The sequence below is a fragment of the Xiphophorus couchianus genome, chromosome 8 (genome assembly GCF_001444195.1).
Source record: "Xiphophorus couchianus chromosome 8, X_couchianus-1.0, whole genome shotgun sequence".
In the NCBI taxonomy this organism is placed as follows: domain Eukaryota; kingdom Metazoa; phylum Chordata; class Actinopteri; order Cyprinodontiformes; family Poeciliidae; genus Xiphophorus; species Xiphophorus couchianus.
In genome coordinates, this window is record NC_040235.1 from 1,323,490 (window position 1) to 1,345,086 (window position 21,597).

Genomic DNA, 21,597 nt, shown 5'->3' on the forward strand with positions numbered 1-21,597 from the left:
ATGGGAACGTTTTGTTAAGGAGGGACTGGAGACAAACGTTGACGGCGGCGTGATGGAGGACAGAACCGGTCCAGAATAATAAATCTGCAGCAGAGCTGCTGTAAATAACGTCTCCTCTGAAGGACGCCGGACAGGAGATGCTAATGCAGCTGCAGAGGGTGGCAGCCATTCTGCTGCTGCTGCTGCTGTTTATGCTAATATGCATCAGGAGAGTCAGGACGTCCCCGCTCAGAACCTCCAGAACTGGACCGGAACCGACCAGATCTAAAGGTCTAGTCCAAGTCTGGACCAGAGCGAGTCTCATGACAGGGGCAGCGTGAGATGCACTTACTGAAGCACTTCACCTGGCCTGGATTGGACCATAAACTTACTGATTAAATCCGATCAAAATATGATTAATCTCATTTTATATACGGAGATGAAGCCAGATATTTACATACACCCCCTACATTTACCGTCTGACATCAAATCAGAGCAAGTTTTCTATATTTTGACCAACAAAATGATTTCTGTTTGCAAAATGTCAGATTGAGAGAAATGATTCTGTAAATGATTTTACTAGCTATGATGGAAACATGATGAAAGGTTATGACAGAGTTTATGGAAGCAGCTACTTACTTTGAGAAATATTGATGTATATTTAACATACATTCCCACCAATCCTGTTCAGTCCGCTTTAGTTCAACTCCAGTCCGTTTGTTTAAAAAGTCCGGTTCGGTTGGTGAGGTGTGAATAATAATCGACCTCTGACCTCTGGTTCTCCAAACCTCAGTCTGGGTTCGGGTGAAGTGAACTCTGGTTCAGTCTGAATCCATATGTGAGCACCAAGTGGCCCAGAGACCGCACCAAAAGCAGGAAGTGGACTACAGCGCAGGGCATTCTGGGTAAATACAACCAAAGCTAACATTCTAGCCTAGCGTTAGCAGGAGAAATGGCTAAAATCTGACGCCTCCATCTTGTTTCCATCTGGTGAAGAAGGAAGTTGCTCTCAGTGTCTTCAGAGGTTTTTGTGTCGTTTCCTTCAGTGGTTCTTGGTGCAGCGCCCCCACAGGCCAGGAGGGGGTGGAGCAGATGATGGAGTACTGGTTCCAGTAGAACCGGGTCTATTGGACCATCAGGTGGAAAACATCCTTTAAATGTAACAAAGGAAAACTTTCAGTTCTGTAAGTTTCTGTTGAAGGTGAAGCTTTTCTGAATGATCAGCGTCAGTAAATTTTATTTTTTATTATCTACCCTGCTTACATGTATTTACACGTCCATCCATAAATATCCCAGAATAGCGCCCCCACCTGGTGGTAGCATGTTGGAGAAACTGGTTCTTTTTCTTTCATTTATAATTTTTCTGGTTGAATCGTTGCTGTTTGTAAAATTATTCCTTCTGGTTCTGGATACTGTTAATATTATTCACAATCGTGGGAACAATGAATTGTTTTTACAACTGGGAGCAGCTGATTATCTTCTGAAAAGCTTTAAATAACACCTGAACTTTGACCCCGAATCCCAGAGGAGCTGAACAGGAGGCAGAGTGAGTCAGGAGGAGGTTCAAACCGTCAGGATCAGGTCCTGATCATCTTCTTTCTAATCAGACTTTCAATCAGGTGGAGGTTTAAAGAGGAGCAGCAAAAGCAAAGGAGGTGGATTAGCAGAGCTAGCTAACATCCAGGCATGTTACTGTGGATGTTGAGCTGTTAGCATGTTAGCATGAGACTGTAATACACCAACAGTCTTCAGTCAGAGGCTTTCTCAGATTGCTTGTAAGACAGACTGCTACTGGAGGTCCTTCAATGTCTAACATTCAGTTTCATACAGAGTTTTTCAGTTGAACTGAATAAGATGATTCTTTCCGTTCTGTTTCTGTCGGCTCTTCCTTTTCTCGAAGCGTTACGGCCGGCTCCGCGCTGAAATGAGAATTTAGTGTCAGATTAAAGGAGATCCCAGTCTGCTGCCTGATGCGGCGCTGGTCGGTTTAAATGGAAGCGGAGCCGGGGGCGGGGCGGGGGCCATTGATATTCAGGACACACAGGCGCATGTTCGCACTCGTCCTGTAGCTCATTCGGGCTCTCCACACATCACTGGCAGCATCGAATGAAGATTGAATATCCAGAGAGGTGAGGAGAGAGGAGGATGAAACCAGATGTGTGTGTGTGTGTGTTGGGGGTTCGACGCTGCCTCAGTCATCAGCTCCAGCCTTAAAGTGCCGTCTGATTGGACGAAGAAGCTGTAAATAAATAAATAAACAGAGCGCGTCTATAATCAGAGCTTCTGATTCCACTCTGCTGCGCTGTGTAATTATGCGTGTTTATGTAAATGCAGACTGTTGATGAGATGGTAATGGATATCCCACACTGACTTTAATGGATTCTGGAGAGACTAAGAATTAAACCAGCCTGTCTATTAAAGGCCGGCGAGGTGAAGGAACCCCTCCTCCGCTGGCTGTCCATGAATACATCAGCTTTTTATTTTTTTATTTATTATTCTGTGTTTGCTCCAGCGGAGTTCAACAATCATTTCTGATGTGCGTGTCTGATGGTTTCGATGCCAGCCCGTCCGGCAGATTTATGCTTATAGCCTCCTACTTACATCAGAAGGAATTACATCGGGGGGGTTTAAGGATTTTTCGTGTCTCAGGGGATATATCCGAGTATTTCAGATGAGATCTCATAAACATGCATGATTCTTTAGAGTGAAGAATGACTCAAAGACAGAGGAAGATTGTATGAAAAGACTTTGTGGTGCTTTAAGGATTTGAATCCATTTCGAAGGTTTAGAGTTGCAGATTTTCTGCGGCGGCGGTTTGTTGTCGTTCAGTTGGTGACCCAGTTCGGTCCGAGCTTCAGCTGGCGGACAGATGGCCTCACATTTCTACAGTCGGCTGGTAGACGGACCAGTTCACTTCCTGCCCAGGAACTGGAAGGTACTCAGGCCCAGATCACCAACCCGCCACCTCCGTGCTTCACTGCGACATGCTTAACTTTAGCATCACGATGCTAACCGACGACTTTAGGGTCTCGAGATTCTATGATGTTAATCTAAATCATAGTTATTATATTTACCCATGTGACTCACTTGTTGCAATATTTGACATATTCATTGTTTAAACTCGACAAAAGAGGATTTATGGTTTATACTTTAGGAATTGCTGTACTGTTTTCACAAATTTTGAATTTCGCAGTTAGCTTCGGATGTTAGCATGCTAACAGTACTGAGCCTGGTAGTACTGAGGTTTTATTGCTAGCATTAGCAAACCAGTAATAAATAACTATAGAAAATAGCTAAACAACAATTTGCAGGTTACCAGTAATCTGGTAGAGTTAACATAGTGATGTAACCGTTAGCATATTAAAGATTAGCTTTGGACACTGATGTTAACATCTCCATGATGACAACATACTATCAATGACTAGCTGTGGACATTAGTGCTAACATGTTAGTGCTAACAGCATCCTACTAACTAGCTGTAAATGTTGGATTTAAATATGTTAGCAGTAACATTAGCATATTACCAACCAGCTAAGGGCATTGATGTTAGCATGTTAGTGCTAACAGTGTATTACTGACTAACTGTGGACTAACTATGGTATTAAACATGTTAGCAGTAACATTAGCATATTACCAACCAGCTATGAAGATTGGTATTGGTATTGTCTTGTTAGCATATTAACATTAGCATATTACTGACATTGGACAGTAATATTCTATGGATGTTAGTGTTAACATGTTAGCAGTCATATTAGAGTATTAACAATAACTAGCTCTGCTCATATTAGCGCTAATATTAGCATAGTAACATTGTTTTGCCTTTGGTATTAACCTGCTAACATTAGCAATAGCATGGACAAACATCCTGTCTGACCTCAGTAGACCCAGTTGTTGGTTCTGTTCCCTAGCAACAGAAGGTTATGGGTTGAATCTGGCCTTTACTTTGGCCAGAGTGCGAATCCCCCTGAGGTGTGGATGTCTGTGGACGGGCGTCCTGAGTGTCTCTGTTGTCCTGTGATGGATCGCTGACCGGTCCAGACTGGACCCACCTCTCACCCATCGACTGGTTCAGGCCCTGCAGGATTAAGTGAATGGACTTCATGTTTGATTTGTGAAGCGTCTCAGACTGAAGTGCAGCTGCTGAGCTTTAATCACGTCAACACTACTGCTGCTGTAAATCTATAATCATACACAAAACGCTACATTCAGAACTAAAAACCAAGTTTTAATCTGTTCTTTGAGGTAATTGTGTGTCTATGAGAGATGAGCGCCGAGGCGGATTGGCAGAAGAATTAAAGGCTGTCTGCACACACAGGACAGGCTGATTACAATCAATAATCTATCAACCACTGCCTGACAAGATGTATTGATCACACCAAGGCGGGGGGCATCTCCAAAACACAGAACATAAACACACACACACTCACACACACGTCCTGCCAAGCTGTAGTTTCACTTTCAGCTGGGTAATAAGCTGATCAGCTCAGAGATACTCCTGATTAATGTATCATTCTGCCAGCGAGCGTCTGAGCGTCCTGTTGGAAAATCTTTAGCATTTCAATGAGTTACGTTTTGATAAACTCTGATCTGATCCGCCTGTAAACGCAGACAAACTCTGTTCTTCCAAAACGCGTCTCTGTGGTTCCTACAGTAGCAGAAAGCTTTCTTCACCAGCTAAGCTGTTTCTACTCACATTCAGGAGCGTCGTGCTTTGGGTTCAAGCTATTTTTCTGATTTCAAAGAGAACTGAGAGTCAGGCTGAGTGGAGCTTCAGGCCAACTTCCAGACGCAGCAGCTGATCGAGAGCGGCTACATATTAGCCCACATTCATATTTACTGATTCTGAACTTCCTCTGGCCACATTCCTCGTCTTTAGTAGTTTAAGCATTAGAAATTTATAATGTTTTATGTTCTGTTGGTGGTTTTGCAGTCCTAACAGAGCAAGGAAATAAATACAGGAGCAGCTTCTCTTTAAGACAGGAAATGATTTTATTGTAGCAAAACATTAAAACTAAAATCTGTTTAATTTAAACAATAAAAGGTGTTAATAGTAAAACCATCACAGCTGGTCTGGCAGGTTAACTTGTTGCATTTATAATAAAATATGAAGCAAAGAGTTAAATCTTAAAACCAGGTCAAAAACTCTACAAGTCAGACCTGCTGAGAGAATCAATGAACTGTTCATGAGGGATGCGATTCTTTTGAACGGTTCAGTTGGTGAGAACTGTTCTTTGGTTTTTATGATTTTGCTAGCTTATAATGCTCTGCTTACACATTATTTTTATTTATTAATAATAGAATAGAATAGAATAGAATAGAAGTACTTTATTCATCCCAGCAGGGAAATTATTTCGCAGTTACAGCATAGAGACAAGACACAATAACAACCACTGAGTAGCAATTGTAGACAAGATAAAAATAAAATATAAAATGCTATAAATTGTAAAAATATCAAATGCTGTTAATATAAAAGCAGCTTAGAGCAGTCCTTGCAAAGATTCAAACAATGCAGATACAGTATGTATATGTAAATATCTGTACAGCAGTGTGCCACAGTGCATTGTGTGAAATTGGACTGATTAGTGCAGAACAATGATTTAGCTTTTATTGTACAGTGAGATGGCATGTGGCAGGAAGGATTTCCTACCAAATAATAACCAACCAAATTAATAAAATACAGCAGATTAATGGGAGGATCATTTTATATCTAAAGGTGCTGAAGAGGATCTTTGTTTCTGCCAAAACAACTGAAGTCTATTTTTCTTTTATTATGATACCAAACTATTAATGGGCCTGAAATATTATTAATGCAGAAACACAACAGATTTTTGATTTAATTTGTTTGAAATTAATGGAAAACTTAGAATCTAATCTGTAAATAACTCAGAACGGCTCCAGTCAACGAGTTCATGGTTTTATTTTTAACTTTTAACCAACAGCATTCTCAGTAAGATGAACAAATGAAACAACAATAAATGAGTGAAAAGATTCATGTTTTCATTTCAGCTTCTATGTGCTGAAGTGTTAATAATTTAAGGTTAGGTGAGTCTCAAAAAGTTTGAAAAGCATTGATCTAATAAGAAAAGCGTCTTGAGATGAGAACCTGAATGAATGAATGAATGAATGCGTGAATGAGTGAATTGTCCTGCTGAGTCTCTGTTGACCGCTCTGCTCTCTGCTGCGTTCATGCTGGAATTTAAAATGTGGGTTAAGAGTTTAAAGATCTTAATTTGGATTATAATTCCACCAAATTTTTCCAGTGGGTTTTAAAACGAGCGTCTGGCTCTGCGGTTCACTGGATCTGCTGCTTTCAGAGCTTTAGCCGGACGACGGAGCGACGGATCAGAGCAGATGGAGGCGAATCTTCATGCCTGCTGCGGATCTGCGTCTTTAAATTCAGTCTGAATGGACAGAAATTCCCAGAAACTCAACAATACTGTGCCAGCGGCGGATTATAAACCAGATCCGTTGTACAGTAAGTGGTTTTATTTGGAACATCTGTCCCGGCCCAGATGTTGTTCTGTTCATAGCGAGGTAGAGGAGTAAAACTGGACGATAACGGCATCTAAAGATATTAATCCTCTTTGACTCTGTCAGCAAACATGGCTCCATTTAATCTGCGCAGGAAAAAGCTCGTTATTCAGACTCCAGCTATCGTCTCTGTTTCAACTCCTCACATTCTTCCCCATGCCTGGTATTTATGTGACACACACACACAGACACACACTTTGCTGAAGCATATGGTTGATGTGAGACGTGTGTGTGAAGGTCATTAGTTCCTGTCTGGTCTCTGCAGGCCCGGCTCTCGATGCTGGCAACGCTTCTGCCAGATCTGACCAAATTATCCACAACACCGCTGCTGGTGCCAATACTCGCCTCCCTGAGAGAGTGTGTGTGTGTGTGTGTAGGTGTGTGTGTGTGTGTTGGGTGTGTGTGTGTGGACGCTCACCATACGGCGAATGCACAGACATTTTTCACTCAGCTTCTCTATACGGACGATAATGAAACTTCTTGCTAAAATCCAAGATGGCTTCCCATTGGGAAAACCAAAACTGTTCCCTGGGTTCTGAAGGAAAGGTTTGGATTGTTGGGGAATCTTCTCCTCCCTCTGGACCGAGTCCATCTCCTCCTGCGGAGCCTCAGTCCTCATCCAGGACGCCTCCATATGCTGACAGGACGCTCTGAGCGCGCTCGTTAGGTCGCCGTGCCAACAGATAACTCCAAGGTCAACCAACACGCTTGTTAGGAAGGAGAAGCTTAACGAGCGGAGAGATCCTTAACGAAGGAGGCCATGTTAACGAGTTCGGTGGCTTCAAATCCGCCGAGCGCGTTTCGGACTGAAACCACCAGAAGGCAGGCCTGTCATATGGTTTATAATTAAATTGGTTTGGTTTAGTGATTAAACTGGTAGTTACATGTTTTAATCATTAGAACTTCATATGAGACCAAAAGAGTCGCCATGCCAACAGACAACCTAACCCTGAAATTGATTTGTCCACTTTAATTTTCTATACATTGTTGGTAATTTCAACAGCTTTATGGTCAAACAGGAAATTACGCATCACTTGTTGAAATACATGAACAAAGGCGAGGCAGTGCAGTGCTGTGTGTCTCCTCTGGGGGCGCTGTATCACACAGCTGAACGAAGCCCATTGGTGCCTGTCTTTATAGCGCCAATGTTCTTGTTTAATGACACATTTTTCGTTCCTCCGTGTGTTGGATATATTCAGTGAATGTTTGTGACACATTTAGTTTTTCCGATCCGTCATAAATGTACCGTGGAGATGCAGCGGGTGAGGCAGAAAGTACCGGTCCGCAACGAGCAACACAACGAGCAACACAACGAGCAACAGGCAACAGGTTCTCTTCTTCTACAGACTCTTCTTCTTCTACACTTTGAAAAGAACCAAAATATTCGGAGGAAAAAATATAGATGAACAGAACTGGTCAAAACTATTCTCTTTCTTTGGCTGCCATATATTTGAAAATAACTGGAAAATGAGAAACAAGAACATTTTGTTATTGTTTTTACAACAGAATGACGGATATTCATGGAGAGAATATTAAATAAAGGTAAGACCATACACGATTTTCAATTTTAATCAGAAAAGGGAGGTCAGCCAAACAAAACATTTAAATAATTTAAAACGTGCGACATTATTAAATATATAAATATTTTATCTGTTTGTTATATTTTTAGAAGCTTTAATTAGTTACTGAATGCTAGCTTACATAAGCTAAGATTTGTTGCTATCATTCCAGCATCTGAGATAAAAACTTGAAATAAGTCCACTCTTTCATTACATTTTTCTTTTTTCATTTAAACTAGAGTGCTTTAGCAATAAAGCACCAAAAATGAAAACTTTTAATCAAATATTTACTGTAAAGCAGGTTACAAAGGGCCATGAGATGCTTTATAGGGCTGGAAGAGTAAAAACTGTTTGTAATGTAGCAGCTTCTTCTCAGCGGGATCACAGCTTTCTGTGATTTGTTTGCTGCTGCTTAAGCTGTTCAATACATTTTACACTTAATCCCATAGAGCCGCGTCTCGGTCCGCCCGCACCGCGTCTTTAATCTGTGAAATTCACAGGCTAATGGGAAAAATGCCAGCATAGATGGACCGAATCCTCTACAGCAAATTTAGGTTCAATATGTCTGTTACATGTAGAGACTGAGGCTCCATAAAACCGAATGTACGCTGTGACACAAAGCTGAGTGTTTAAAGGAAGATATAGGAAGCTCTACATGTTACGCTACTTTTAGGCTTTTTCTAAAATCCAATATTGTTTGATACTAACGACAAAATGGTCACAAGATTGTAAGAAGATGAAAGAAGCTAATAAAAAATGAAGTTAAACAGTGGCTAATGCTAGTGAGGCTAGCTATCCGGTGTTTGAGCCAAACACTTTATACTTTTACATTTAAAATACTGAAATAGGCCAGGGATCTCTTTTCTTGTAGCGAGTTTTATATTTAATTAAAACAGAATATGTTCATATTTAAACAATAAAACAGTCACAGCTCTCCTGGCGAGTTAAGATGTTGTGTTTGTAATCAAATACGAAGCAACGGGTTAAAAGTCTCGAAAGCCAGATATATGAAATAACTAGCATGCTAATATGGCTTGCTAACTTCAAGGATTTGAAACTACATTCAAATTACTCATAATGTAACACCCTGTCTGGTTATTAATATATAATGTTAGTTAATATAGCTAGCTAGTTGGCTGGCTAGCTATCTTAGAAATATCTTAAAGATTTTTTGGGGAAGTTTCCAATCCTGAAATATTAACAGATTAGAAATTTAAATGATCCTTTTAGTTTTGTTTACATTTTTCTTTCCTGTATCTCAATGTAGTAGCTTTAGCACTGTTAGCTTTGGCCTCGTTTCCGTCCAGATTTACTGCATCTTGCTTCTTCTGGTGCAGAATTATGATGCATGTCTTAAATCAACGGCAGATGATTTAAAATGGCTGTTCAGGCTGCAGATGGTTTGAAAACAATGAGATAAGTATCTGTATCTGTTCCAGCACCACTTGGAAGTGATAGAAATCCATTTTTTTGTTGGGTTGAAAACTTCGGATTGGGACGTTCAGACTGCTGTGAAAAAGTCGAATGTGTGCAAAAAAAAAGACTTTTCCTTCCATGTAAACGTGAATGTGATGTTTTAATAGCAGCTCTCCTCCCTGTTGTAGATGTATTTTTGTGCTAAGCTAACTAGCATGTTTATGTAGCATGATTTAACTCTTGTAGTTACATATGAACATATAAAACTGGGAGAAAAAGTTGTTTAATGGTTTAAAATAAATCACTGACTATTATAACTACTGCAACGTTTCTTCAAACTAAATATCCTCCAATTTTTTCTTCTTCACATGTTTTAAAAAGTTTTCTCTTCCAAATTTCTACTTATTTTTCATTACAAACACATGTTCTGGTAAATATTACTTGAACTGGAAAAGTTAGGGTGTGTGACTTTCTGCTGCTTAAATCTGGTTTATCCTAAGAAATCTGTTTTGCTCCTAATCAAAGTTTTAAGGTAAAAAATCTTCCTCCTGGTTCATTTTCCTCCTCATCATCCACATATCTAAAAATCTTCCTCTACCTCTGCTTACCAACTCCCTGCTCCTGTTTCCTCCCTCCCTGCTTCCTCCCCCTCAGCCTTGCAGAGAAATAAAAGATTACGGGCAGACGAGCCATTATTTTTGCTGATGGCGGCCATATATCACCGGGACTGCGCCGCAGAGCGAGGGACATAGGTGGAGACGGTGGAAAAAGAGAGAGAGGGAGGAAGAGGATGAACTTTTCCCCCTCCTCTTCCTCACTGCTTTGTTCTTTCTGCGGTTCTCTGAACCAATGTCTGTGAAATTAGTGGATCCTGTGCTGACCCTGGAACTCTTCACTGTATTTGTGCTGAAAAAGCTCTGAATTAATGAGCTTTAATAGGTTTTGTATTAAACTGAATAAGCAGCAGCAGTAAAAACACTGGAGCTACAGGAAGTTATGTAAATATCTGAACCGAATCGTTTCCACTTCGGTTGTTCAAGGCTGTCAGAGTCTCACTCATGCAGCACTCGCTTCTTCTTCCACATCCTGGCTAATTGCAAACGTTTAATGTTCCCCTTCACAACTGCACTGTAAAAACACAAAATCTGACCAAGTAGTTTTGGTCTAATTTCTAATGCAAATATTTTAGTACACTTGAAATAAGAAAAATAACTTAAAAGTGACTTTTCAGCAAGATATAGAGGCTTGTTTTAAATAAGTACTTGTTATATTGGCAGATAAATTTACTTATAACGTGGGAAAAATGTCTGATAATTTAAATAGTCTGCCAGTGGAAGAAGTATGTTTTCATCAAAATTAAAACAAGCCTCTATATCTTGCTAGTAGGTTTTGTCTTATTTTAAGTTTACTAAGATATTTGCACCAGAAACTAGACAAAAATACTTGTTAAGATTTTGTTTTTGCAGTGTAGACAAAAAGCTAACCTAAACTAGCATTAAATTTAGCCTGAATGCCGTTTATTTTTTTTCCTCCAGCAAATTAAATGAAACCACTTCCATATTGTGCTGGAAGTTCATCCATTTCTGAAAAATCTATATTCTGCTAATGTAAAAAAAAAAACAATTTCAATAAGCTTGTTCACGTAATGTAATGGATGTAAACAGTTATATGGTGTATTTATAGTCCAGTGTTCATCGTCTGTCAGCCAATCAGACGACACGTTAGCATCTTTTTCAGGTGTAACAAGCTCCGCCTATTTGGGAGCAGCTATGTATGCAGCGTTTTGGGGAAATTGTAGTCGGCCATATTATATTAGAGTTTTGGATTGGAATAATGCACACAACGTTTTATGAACTGAGAGAAAACCAAACCATCTCCTTCTGACCACTTCCTGTCATCATCTTCGGCGTTTCCACCAGTAGTAACATCCGGCTGCTGGTCATGTGACTCACGATTCGATATTTGTTTCCGTTGTAGTTCTGGGAAATCCATCTGTTTCAAACAGCTGAAATAAACCCGACCTCAGCGCTAAAACCTTTTAATGAAAAAACTTGACTTTTTGTTAAACTGACATTTCCATTAAGCAGATTTATTTTTGTAATTTCAATTTCGGCAGTTATACAGTAAATAGAAATGCAGGTAGTGATCTTATTTGGACAGTCTGTCATTTGCTGCGATCCATGAAAATGATGAGCTTTCTCTTCGTCAGTGTCTTCGGCCAGAGGCTTCTTTAGAGCCGCTGTAATACGGACTGCTCCAGGAGAACATTAATCAAACCCTTGATTGTTTCCTGGTTGCCGGATCGTTGAGCTGCAGGTTGGCCTCCGTTCCTCTGTCTGTGTTTCTGTTAAAATCTGGAGGAAAGTGATTGTTAAAGTCGCTGTCAGCTTTATCGCGCGCCGCGGTCACGCTGGATCTGGTGGTTCTCGTTAGCGTCAGGAGGGACGTGGAGCAGAAGAGAAACGGCCCTGAACCGCCGTCAGCTCCAGGCCGAGCGCCGTAACTCATCCAACCGGGCCGCGGTTCCGATTGGCTCAAACGAGGAGAAAAAAGGCAGCTGATGATCACGGTTCAATCTGATTGGTTCCCTTTAATGGTTCTGTTGGTTCTGATGCGACAACATCTGCAGATCAAACTCAGAACATCCCGACCCGTTCTGCTGATGTCCGTCTGAGCGGACATGTTTGTTTTCACTGCTGGAGAGGAAATATATGGAGCTAAATTAAGGCCAAAAATCTAAATGTATTAAAAAAAGGGTTAATAATGTTGGGATGACCAGCTGGAGGCGGAGCTTCAGAAAGAGCAGGAGCTTCTTAAAGAGACAGAGACCCAATTTCAGGATGTTAAATTAGAAAGTAACATTTTTAAATTATATTTGATGAATACAACATTTAATAACAACTGAGGGTTTCCGTTTGGTGAAGCAGGAAGTTGCTCTCAGTGTCTTCAGTTTTTGTGTTGTTTCCTTCAGTGGTTCTTGATGCAGCGCCCCCCCAGGCCAGGAGGGGAACAGGCTGGTTTGACTCAGAGGAGAGAGAGAGAGAATAAATAAAATGATTGAATGGCCTTACTGTTTACTATTTGGAGTTTTTATGTGACAGATATTTTAAAAATATTCCTGGTTTTGCTCATAATGTTTGAATTCTTATAAAAAAATGAAAGACTTTTTCTCATAAATATATTCAATGTCCTGTTGAATCGCAGCAGCTTGTTGGTGAAACAAAGACAGTAAATTTGGACAGTAGCTGTTGATTTGTTTCTTTATTTTCATTCACATCATATTTACACATGTTTTGGGTTAATATTGTGGTTCTAAGTGTAGTTTGTTGAATAATAAAGCGGCTCTGATTAGTTTCCTGGAGACATTGTCCCAGTGAGACGTCCGTCCTCTTCGTCTCCTCTTGTCATATTGATTCCTTCAGCGGTTCTGATGCTGTCACTTCCAATTAAGCAATGAAATCCACCTTTAGACATTAACGATGGATAAACAGAGACGGGAACATCTGCAGCTCGTTCCAGGCTAGCTGGGGGCGGCCGGGTCCGGTGAACGGTTCTGTTAACGTGGTTCTGAGGTTCTGCAGGAAGAAAATCCCGTTTGTGTTGCTCATGATGAGCATTTGCTGGGATTCTCGCATGGCGATGAGGAAAACGTTCTTCTGGAGCTCAGAAACATTTCCTCAGTTTGTTCCACTGAGGAAATGCAGAGGAAGAGGAGGATGAGGAAGGAGACACGAGCTTCAGCTTCAGGACCGTTTAGGACTAAAACTGGAGGAACTCTTATTACATCCAGTTATTCTGCTGGAATATGAATTATTATTGCATTTCTCTGTAATCAGGAGTCTATTTACTGACTAACAGGTTCATCTGAAAAACTGATAATATGGTGGAAAAACTCAAGAAGTAAAATAACGTCCACTGTGGGACCAGCAGAACCTCCCAGTCCTCCCAGCTGCTGCTGTTGTTTCTGCTGACTCTGCAGGTGTGAGGCCGGCGCCGACAGGTTGCCGCGGTTACCGCCCCATCTGTTCCCCCCCCTGCATTAATCCCACTAATTAAGCTAACGAGCCGGCGTCTAGGTGGGCCGACAGGCGAGTGTGACCCGAACACGCAGGAACCAGACGGTTCCACTTCACAGGAAACCCAGGTTTCCCTGCCAGCTCCTGACCTACATACAGCACACACACACACACACACACACACACACACACACACACACACACACACACACACACACACAGAACAAACATAATGACACACTGACAGCGCTGCGGTTAATATGATCCATCACACAAACACAAATAACTGGGTTTGTGTTACTGAAGCATCCAGGGCAGGAAATCGATTCTTCCTGGCCTAAATATGACTGATGGGCTTTGATGGAGCGCCGGAACCAGAACCAACCCAAACATCACAGAGCGAAACGCAGCGCAGAGTAAACTCAGCTGGTTTGTTTGTGAGAAAGGTTCATTAATAAAATCTACTGGGGAAGAAATGAGGCAAATGATTTCCTCTGTTACGGTTCACAACAAGCAGCCAAGTTCAGCAACATCACTGAACGTTTTCTCTGGTTTCATTCAGAACATAAATGAATATTCAGAATTTATTTAAATGCTGCACGTTCTCACAATGAAGTCAGATGCTCCTGATAAGTTGGGTAATAATAATAATTACACTCTGACACAAAGTATTTCTCTGTTTATTTATTTACCAGCTCAGGTTGTTGTTTATAGGAGCAGTTTTTTATTTTTCTCTTATTAGTACTCAGGGGTCAGTTCTCTTAAAACGGCCCGATAAGTGACCCTGACCGCCCTGGTGGTTATCTTGACAGGCCGTTTTTTGAAGGTATTTTCTATTTAGTTGTGGTCCGATAGGAAAGCGGGCCGGGCCATGAGACGCCGGGACTCGAACCCATGATGGGCTGCGTACTTTTTGAGGAGCTTTTAATGGCGTCAACGATCATTCTAGTGACCTTAACGCCCTATTGGTCAGTGCAGCGACTCTAAACCTAACAGGTGAGTCAGTCTTTATAGAGCCAACTAATACTTCCTCATGTTCACGGAGGAAAACATCCAGCTTCATTTTGTCTTTTGTGTTTTACATAAAAATATTCAGCATATTCAATGTGTTTGTAACGATTAGACACTAATTTAATCTCTGCATGTTTGTGATGGCTGGAAGGCGTTTGACCCATTTGGTTCTGGCTCCGGCTCAAACCGTCTGCAACTTAAGTACAGAAAATACTGAAGCTGTTAAACTTTCCGATGGTTGAATGTATCAGATTGTCCTGAGGAAAACTCAGAGGACGCGAGATCTTAAAGACATTTATGGATGAACTGAGTGAAAGTCGTGTTTTTACTTTAGTCTGGTTTCAGCAGCTGACTCAATCACACTCAGGATTTATACGCGCTCTGGGATTCGCCTCCATTATTTCCTCGTTATTTCCGATCAGAGCGGCGAGCGTTCCTCCACGCTGACCCTCATCAGGACCCGTAGATCGGTCGTTACGCCGAGGCTTCATCATGGCGTCATTATCGCTTTTCAACATCCTGCAGATTATTTCACATCCTGTTTGCTCTCACTGCTCAATCATAGCTGCTATTAAAAATCAATATGTGAATTAATTACCGGGTCGTTGTGTCTGTTTCCTGTCGGATTCACGGCCTGAATGAGGATCTGCTAAATCTACTTTCATTAGATTACTAGGCTCTGTAATCATCATTTAGTCCCTATCATCATTTCCCTCAATACCTTTTTAAACAGATTTCATTTAATTAACCCACACTGATCAGCTAAAGGGCGTGTTCCTCTGCACGCTGGACTCTGATTGGACAGGAAACAGGAAGTCCTCTTGTAGTGGGAGATACCCTGACAGGATGGAGAAACTTTACCTGTGGAGATGAAAGGAGGTTCAATCAAAACATTTCTGGAAATTTTTACATATTTACTCATCATTCTGTTAGAAAATCAGAAATAAATCTCACCTTTTAGCAGGATGGGGTTTAACAGGACACAGAAATCACAGGTTGGTACATTTTTGGTTCGGTTCAGTCAAGAAAATTTTTTTTTTTTTTTAAAGTTTTTTTGTGTGATTTTTTTTTAGCAGTAAACAAGAATCTTTACATTTCTAAGATTAATTTGATCTTTTTTTATTCTCCAAAACAAAGAATCACTCCCTGAAGCAAAAGCTGTACCGGTAAATGTGCAGTAACAATTGAAACCCTGTTGGGGGCGATATACTGTTGGAGAACATGGTGAGACATCGACAGATGGTGGGAATCCACTCAGCCCAAATACACTGTAGGTGTAGCGCTTTAGCTTTAGCTTGAGCTAAATATGGTGTTGGTGTAGCGCTTTAGCGTTAGCTTGAGCTAAATATGGTGTTGGTGTCGCGCTTGTTAGCTTGAGCTAAACATGGTGTTGGTTTAGTGCTTTAGCGTTAGCTTGAGCTAAGCATGGTGATGGTTTAGCGCTAGCTTCAACTAAATATGTTGTTGGTTTAGCATTAGTGTGACTAAGAATTGCGTTACGGTTAGCGCAGCTAGCTTTCTAGCTAGCAGTGCTAACCGCTGGTCTGACATCACACCAACAGGATGTTTTCAGTACCGTTCTGCACCATCAGTAAAAACCATAAAGGAAAAAAGTCCAGTCACTGAGGGAACGGCTAACGTTCTGAGACCTGATTCACCTCTCAGTTCTTGTTCCTCCTGGAAGGTGTGACTGACTGAAGCAGCTTTCTGCTTCTACACTGTGTTCCAAATTATTATGCAAATTAGATTAAAGTGTCATAAAGATGAAATGTTTTGTTGTAGATGCTATTGTGTGTCAGGGCTCTTTTAATCACTATAATTAATTTCAGATTAGTTTGTCTGCTGAGCTCAATTAAAGGAAATCTACTTCAGAAGGATGTTCCACATTATTAAACAGGCCACAGGTTTCAATCAATATGGAAACAGAAAGAATCTCTGCTGATGAAAATCATCAGATAGTTTAGTGCCGTATGACAAGATATGAAAACATTAAATATTTAATGAAAACTGAAGCGTTTATCGTTCTGTGAAGAAATTCATGGCTGATTCAGAACAAAGATGGTTTTACAGATAAAGACAGAATGAGGAAAGTTTCTGTTGGACACATTCATGGGATTCAGAGAGCAGCTGTTAAAATGTCCTTAAAGCAGCAAACAGTGATTAGAAGCTGCTGGAGCCTCAAGGTGGAGGATCCTCCAGAGGCTTGTGGTGCAGGAACCTACTATTGGGCCCCTAACCAGAGCTCACAAGCAGAACCGGTACCAGTGGGCCCAGCCGGACATGAAGTTTCATTTTCAAACAGACTTGTTCACTGATGACTGATGTGCAACCCTGGATGGTCCAGATGGACGCAGTAGTGGATTGGTGGTGGACGGCCACCACGTCCCAACAGGCTGTGAAGTCATCAAGGAGGTGGTGGAGTCATGCTGTGGGCTGAAATCATGGGGAGAGAGAGAGAGAGAGGGAGAGAGAGAGAGAGAGCTGGTCGCCCCTTCAGAGACCATGAAGGTGTGAAAATGACCTCAGCAAAGTATCTGGACTTTCTGACTGATCACTTTCTGTCATGTTCTAAAAGAGCCGAACCTTCAGTAGCAAAATCATCTTATAATTTTAAAGACGGTGAAGAAGCAGGAGGCTCAGAAAAATGTTCTAGATTCAGTCAGTAACATCTTGAATGATCCTCAGTGCTGCTTCTGCAGGAATCAGACGGTTTGCCTTCTGGATCTGGTTGGACAGAAACGCTGTTGAGTCTGGTTGTTTGGTGCTGAAGACTCACACACACCTACACACCCTCACACATTAACTAGTCCAGAGAGAGTTGTCAGCTGAGTGTTTCTGTGAGCTGGTGCTGCCCCGGCCTACCCACAATCCCCTGCAGGATGGTGGTGGAGTTGACCTGCGATCGGCTGCTGCAGGGTGGCTGTTAGTATTCAGCTGAAGATCAGCCGGTTTACCTGGAATCAAACCGTCTGTTCCAAGCAGCTGCAGGGGATGAACCGAAGGGAAAACAGTCTGTTTTTTATTTAAATGTCTGATTTCACTGTTTTTCAATAAAACATGGAAGAAAAGATTCTGAAAGGGAAGATTTAGGAGGAAAACCAGCAGGAAGGATGGAGAGCTGGGCTCTTCATCGCTCCCCGAGGCGTTACCCCTCCTCCATCTTTACGCTCCGGTTGCTCTGAGTGACAGCCACACACACACACACACACACACACACACACACACACACACACACACGCACACACACACTGGTGACTAAACATGGAGGCTAAATTTAACCCGGAAGCCTTGGGCTGTTTGTTGTTGGTTATTAGTGGTTGGTGCAGAACCTTCAGAGACCCGGTTTGCTTCTTCTGCTTCTAATCCATGAATATAGACTAATGTCCATCCGTCCAGATTGATCAGTCTGGATCATAGATTGTTTCCTGGACTCAAAAAAACCCACATCTTGTCTACGTTCTGTTGGTCCAGCAGGATCAGAACCAACAGGTCTCATCACTGGGTTCTGGTTTGGTAGATAAATGGAAACGACTCGTTTATTTAGTCTGGGAATTCCTGGAGTTTTTTAAAGTTCATTCCCACCAGGGCTGTTTACTCCGCTTTAGTCCAGCTCCAGTCCGTTGGCTGAGAAAGTCCGGTTCGGTTCTGTTGGTGAGGTGTGAATGCTAAGCTAACTCTGGTCCTTCAAACATCGGTCTGGGTTTGGTTGAGGTGAACTCTGGTTCGGTTTGAATGCATATGTGAACACCAAGCGGACCGGAGACCGCTCCAAAAGCAGGAAGTGGACTACAGAGCAGGGCATTCTGGGTAAATGCAACCAAAACAAACGTGTTAGCCTAGCGCTAGCTGGAGAACTGGCTCACGAAATCCTCCACCCGCTAAAATCTGACGCCTCCATCTTGTTTCCATCTGGTGAAGCAGGAAGTTGCTCTCAGTGTCTTCAGAGGTTTTTATGTCATTTCCTTCAGTGGTTCTTGGTGCAGCGCCCCCACAGGCCAGGAGGGGAACAGGTTGGTTTGACTCAGAGAACCACAGCAGCTGGAGGTGGAGCAGATGTTCTGGTTCCAGTAGAACCGGATCTACCGAACTATCAGGCTGGAAAACAGACTTAACATTACTGTGGATGACCTTTGACCTGATGGAGGTCTGTTATTTATCTGAGATGCTGTAAGGTTTACTGAAAATTTTCTCAGAAATGCTTAAGATCGCAAAGGTTGAGTTTTGTTGTTCGTTTGGATCAGCGGTGGTTCTGGTCTTGGAACTCTTTGTTGAGTCATGACCTCTGACCTTCAGTGAGGCCTTCAGAGTGTTAGATCTAGACATGACGTGTTGCTTTTCGAGATCTTTGATCCTGCTTCATGTTGCCAGACGGGTTCTGGTTGTAATCCAACACAGAAACAGAACCAAAACAGTCAAAAGTTAACAAATAATTTCATATTTTCAGGTTGGTTTTGTAACTAAGGTGTGAAGTCGTCATGTGGGGAAACATTTTTAATATTTAAAGTTTATTCATGTTTTCAGGTGATGATTTCTTCTTAGTTTGATTATTTTTTGGACAGTTTTTCTTAGAAACCATCCGAGTTGTGAGCAGTGGAAGCAGAACATGCTCAGGTTGTCTGTGTGTGCATCAGCCTCTTCTCTCTCTCGCCGTTCGCCGCTTTGATCTTCGCTGCTGGGAAAATGTCAACACCTGCGCGCCTCCTTTGTCCTCGCGCCGCTCGCCACTCGACCCGCCGCCAGCTTCAGACTAAACGCTTCTGCAGCAAACGGAGATTTAGGAGAATCACAGGGAAAGGTTTATCCCCACAGTCTGCAACATGAGCGGGGTCAAAGGTCGCACTGTGTGTTATTAACGAGTTCGATTGCTCGTTAGAGGGATCCACTCGTTTCCTCGTCTCCTAACAGGAGCCTCCACCCCAGGTCAACATGTTGTTGACCTCTGACCTCGTCATTCACCCCTTTAAAAGTACACACTCTCTCTCTCGGCTTTGTTGGGGCGGGGTCACGGCGTTGACCTTCGTCTGCCAGCCGCTCCCCGTTGGTTCCCTACAGCAGCAGCAGGAGGAGGAGGAGGAGGAAGGTCTGGGGCGATGACTGATGATGAGGAGTAACCCCCCCTCACCCCCCCGATCTGTTAACACCCATAAACTACCAATCTGTCAGCCGGGGGGAACAAACCAGCCGCTCCGTCTCAAGGGGGGCGGCAGTTGGAAAGCCTGTGGCTTCTGTCCCGATTGGTCACGGATATCCAACACACACACACACACACACACACACACACACTCTCAGATGGTGTGTGTGTGTGTGTTGGCAGCAGATGCGTCTCAGTTACCACCTAATAAACAATCATTAAAATGAGATCAGACTCTTTCCAGGTATTCCTCTGCTCTTCCTGGAAGGACGATGTTCAATGTCGCCTTAAATATGTTGGGATTTTCTGTTGAGATGTTTTGTGATTCATAAAAATAAAATTTAAAAATTACATAATTTTTCGCTTGTGCTTTGCATGCTGGGCCTTACAGTGAATCTATGAACACAACTCAGGAAGTGGAGGCTGAATTTACGAACACAAACCGTCTATGATCCTTCCTTTACACATTCTAGAAATAAACTAGCATGCTCCGCTAGTGATCTGCTGTTTACTGGATTAGCTAGAGCTAAAATTAAATAGTCAAAGCAAACTGGAAGATAATGAGTGATGTTTAAAGTGACTAAAAAATCTTTCAATATTCTTACCACATCATTTTAATAAGTTTGAAAAATGTTTTGATCCCGATTCTAACCGTTAGCAGCAACCTCCATCAGGTAAGCATTATGAAGCTAAAGTTAGCTTCTTATTGCAGCTCCTGATTCGGGAAACGGCTAAAGGGCGATTCCACCAAATTGTTCTCTACCTACAGCATCTTCAATCTGCTCTAAATAAAAAATTACATACTTTGATGCTCCAAATCTGTTGTAGATTATACAAGCTAGATGTGGTCTGGCGCTCTGTTTAGCTGTTTTTAGACATTTCACCATTTGGAAGCTAACTTTAGCTTCATGTTGGCATTTCTAAGCAGCAGGACAAACTATCATCATTTCTGCATTTCCTTTTATTCAGTGGTTTAAATTCAAACTGCTGAACATTACTCAACGCATAGAAATGACTGATAGCTACGTAGCAGCTAGCATGTTAGCCTACACAACAAGGCGAGAGCTGTGAGCAAGTTATAGAAACTAAACAGTCTCAGCGCTTTTACTGTAGTTTTTACATCTGAAATAAATGTTTCTGTGATTAAATCTGCTGTTAGCAGTCAGGCCGACTCTGTTCCTCTGGTTTCTTTCACCAAACAAGCTGCAGATAATCCAGGTATTATTTAGCATTCAGGGATAAAATATTCCTGATTTTTCATTTGAACCAGGAGAAACGGCGCTCTGCCTCTTTTATAACGTCCAGGGATTTAATCCATAAGCACACAATATCTGACAGCATTTGTCCAGATCTGACAGGAAGTGTGATAAACACCCCCTTCCTGTTCCACACCAACCCACAGGACATCAGAGGGTCTCGGCGCTAACGCGTTCAGAGCAGACGCCTGTCAGCAGAGGGCTCCTCTGGGAGGAGAGAGACGGAGGGAGGAGGAGGGAGACGGAGGGAGACGGAGGGAGGAGGAGAGACGGAGGGAGGAGGAGAGAGATGGAGGGAGATGGAGGGAGGAGGAGAGAGATGGAGGGAGATGGAGGGAGGAGGAGAGAGATGGAGGGAGGAGGAGGGAGGAGGAGAGAGACGAAGGGAGATCAAACTGTGATGATTTGGACTAAAACAAATCCAGAGTGAAACCAAGGGAGCCTCCTCATATCAGAGGTTCTGCTCCTGGTGGATTGATGGCAGGATTATATTAATCTGGGTTATCAGTAGTGAAGGAACAGCAGGCTGTTCACTGATCTGGCTGTAGTACCGTAGAACAACGATAGGCGGCGCTCCACTGGTCTAAAATGTGACTTAAAACTGTTTTAGTTTGAAAGGAAACATTTCTGTAAACTTTCAACCAGCTGACAGAGGCTAGCAACTAGTGGGGGAGGGGAATATGTGCCGGGCCGGCTCT

General features: G+C 42.2%; 1 protein-coding gene and 1 long non-coding RNA gene across 3 annotated transcripts in view; one reads left to right on the forward strand and one right to left on the reverse strand.

The window, feature by feature from the left end:
• Positions 1-21,597, forward strand: part of dcc (DCC netrin 1 receptor) — a 158,740-nt gene that overhangs the window by 25,466 nt on the left and 111,677 nt on the right. The gene's annotated exons all lie outside the window — the stretch shown is intronic.
• On the reverse strand, positions 655-18,396 carry LOC114150053 (uncharacterized). Its single transcript, XR_003596658.1, has 3 exons — positions 18,203-18,396; positions 9,804-9,805; positions 655-753 (listed from the first exon to the last, which is right to left on the reverse strand). It is a non-coding gene; the product is annotated as an uncharacterized LOC114150053 (long non-coding RNA).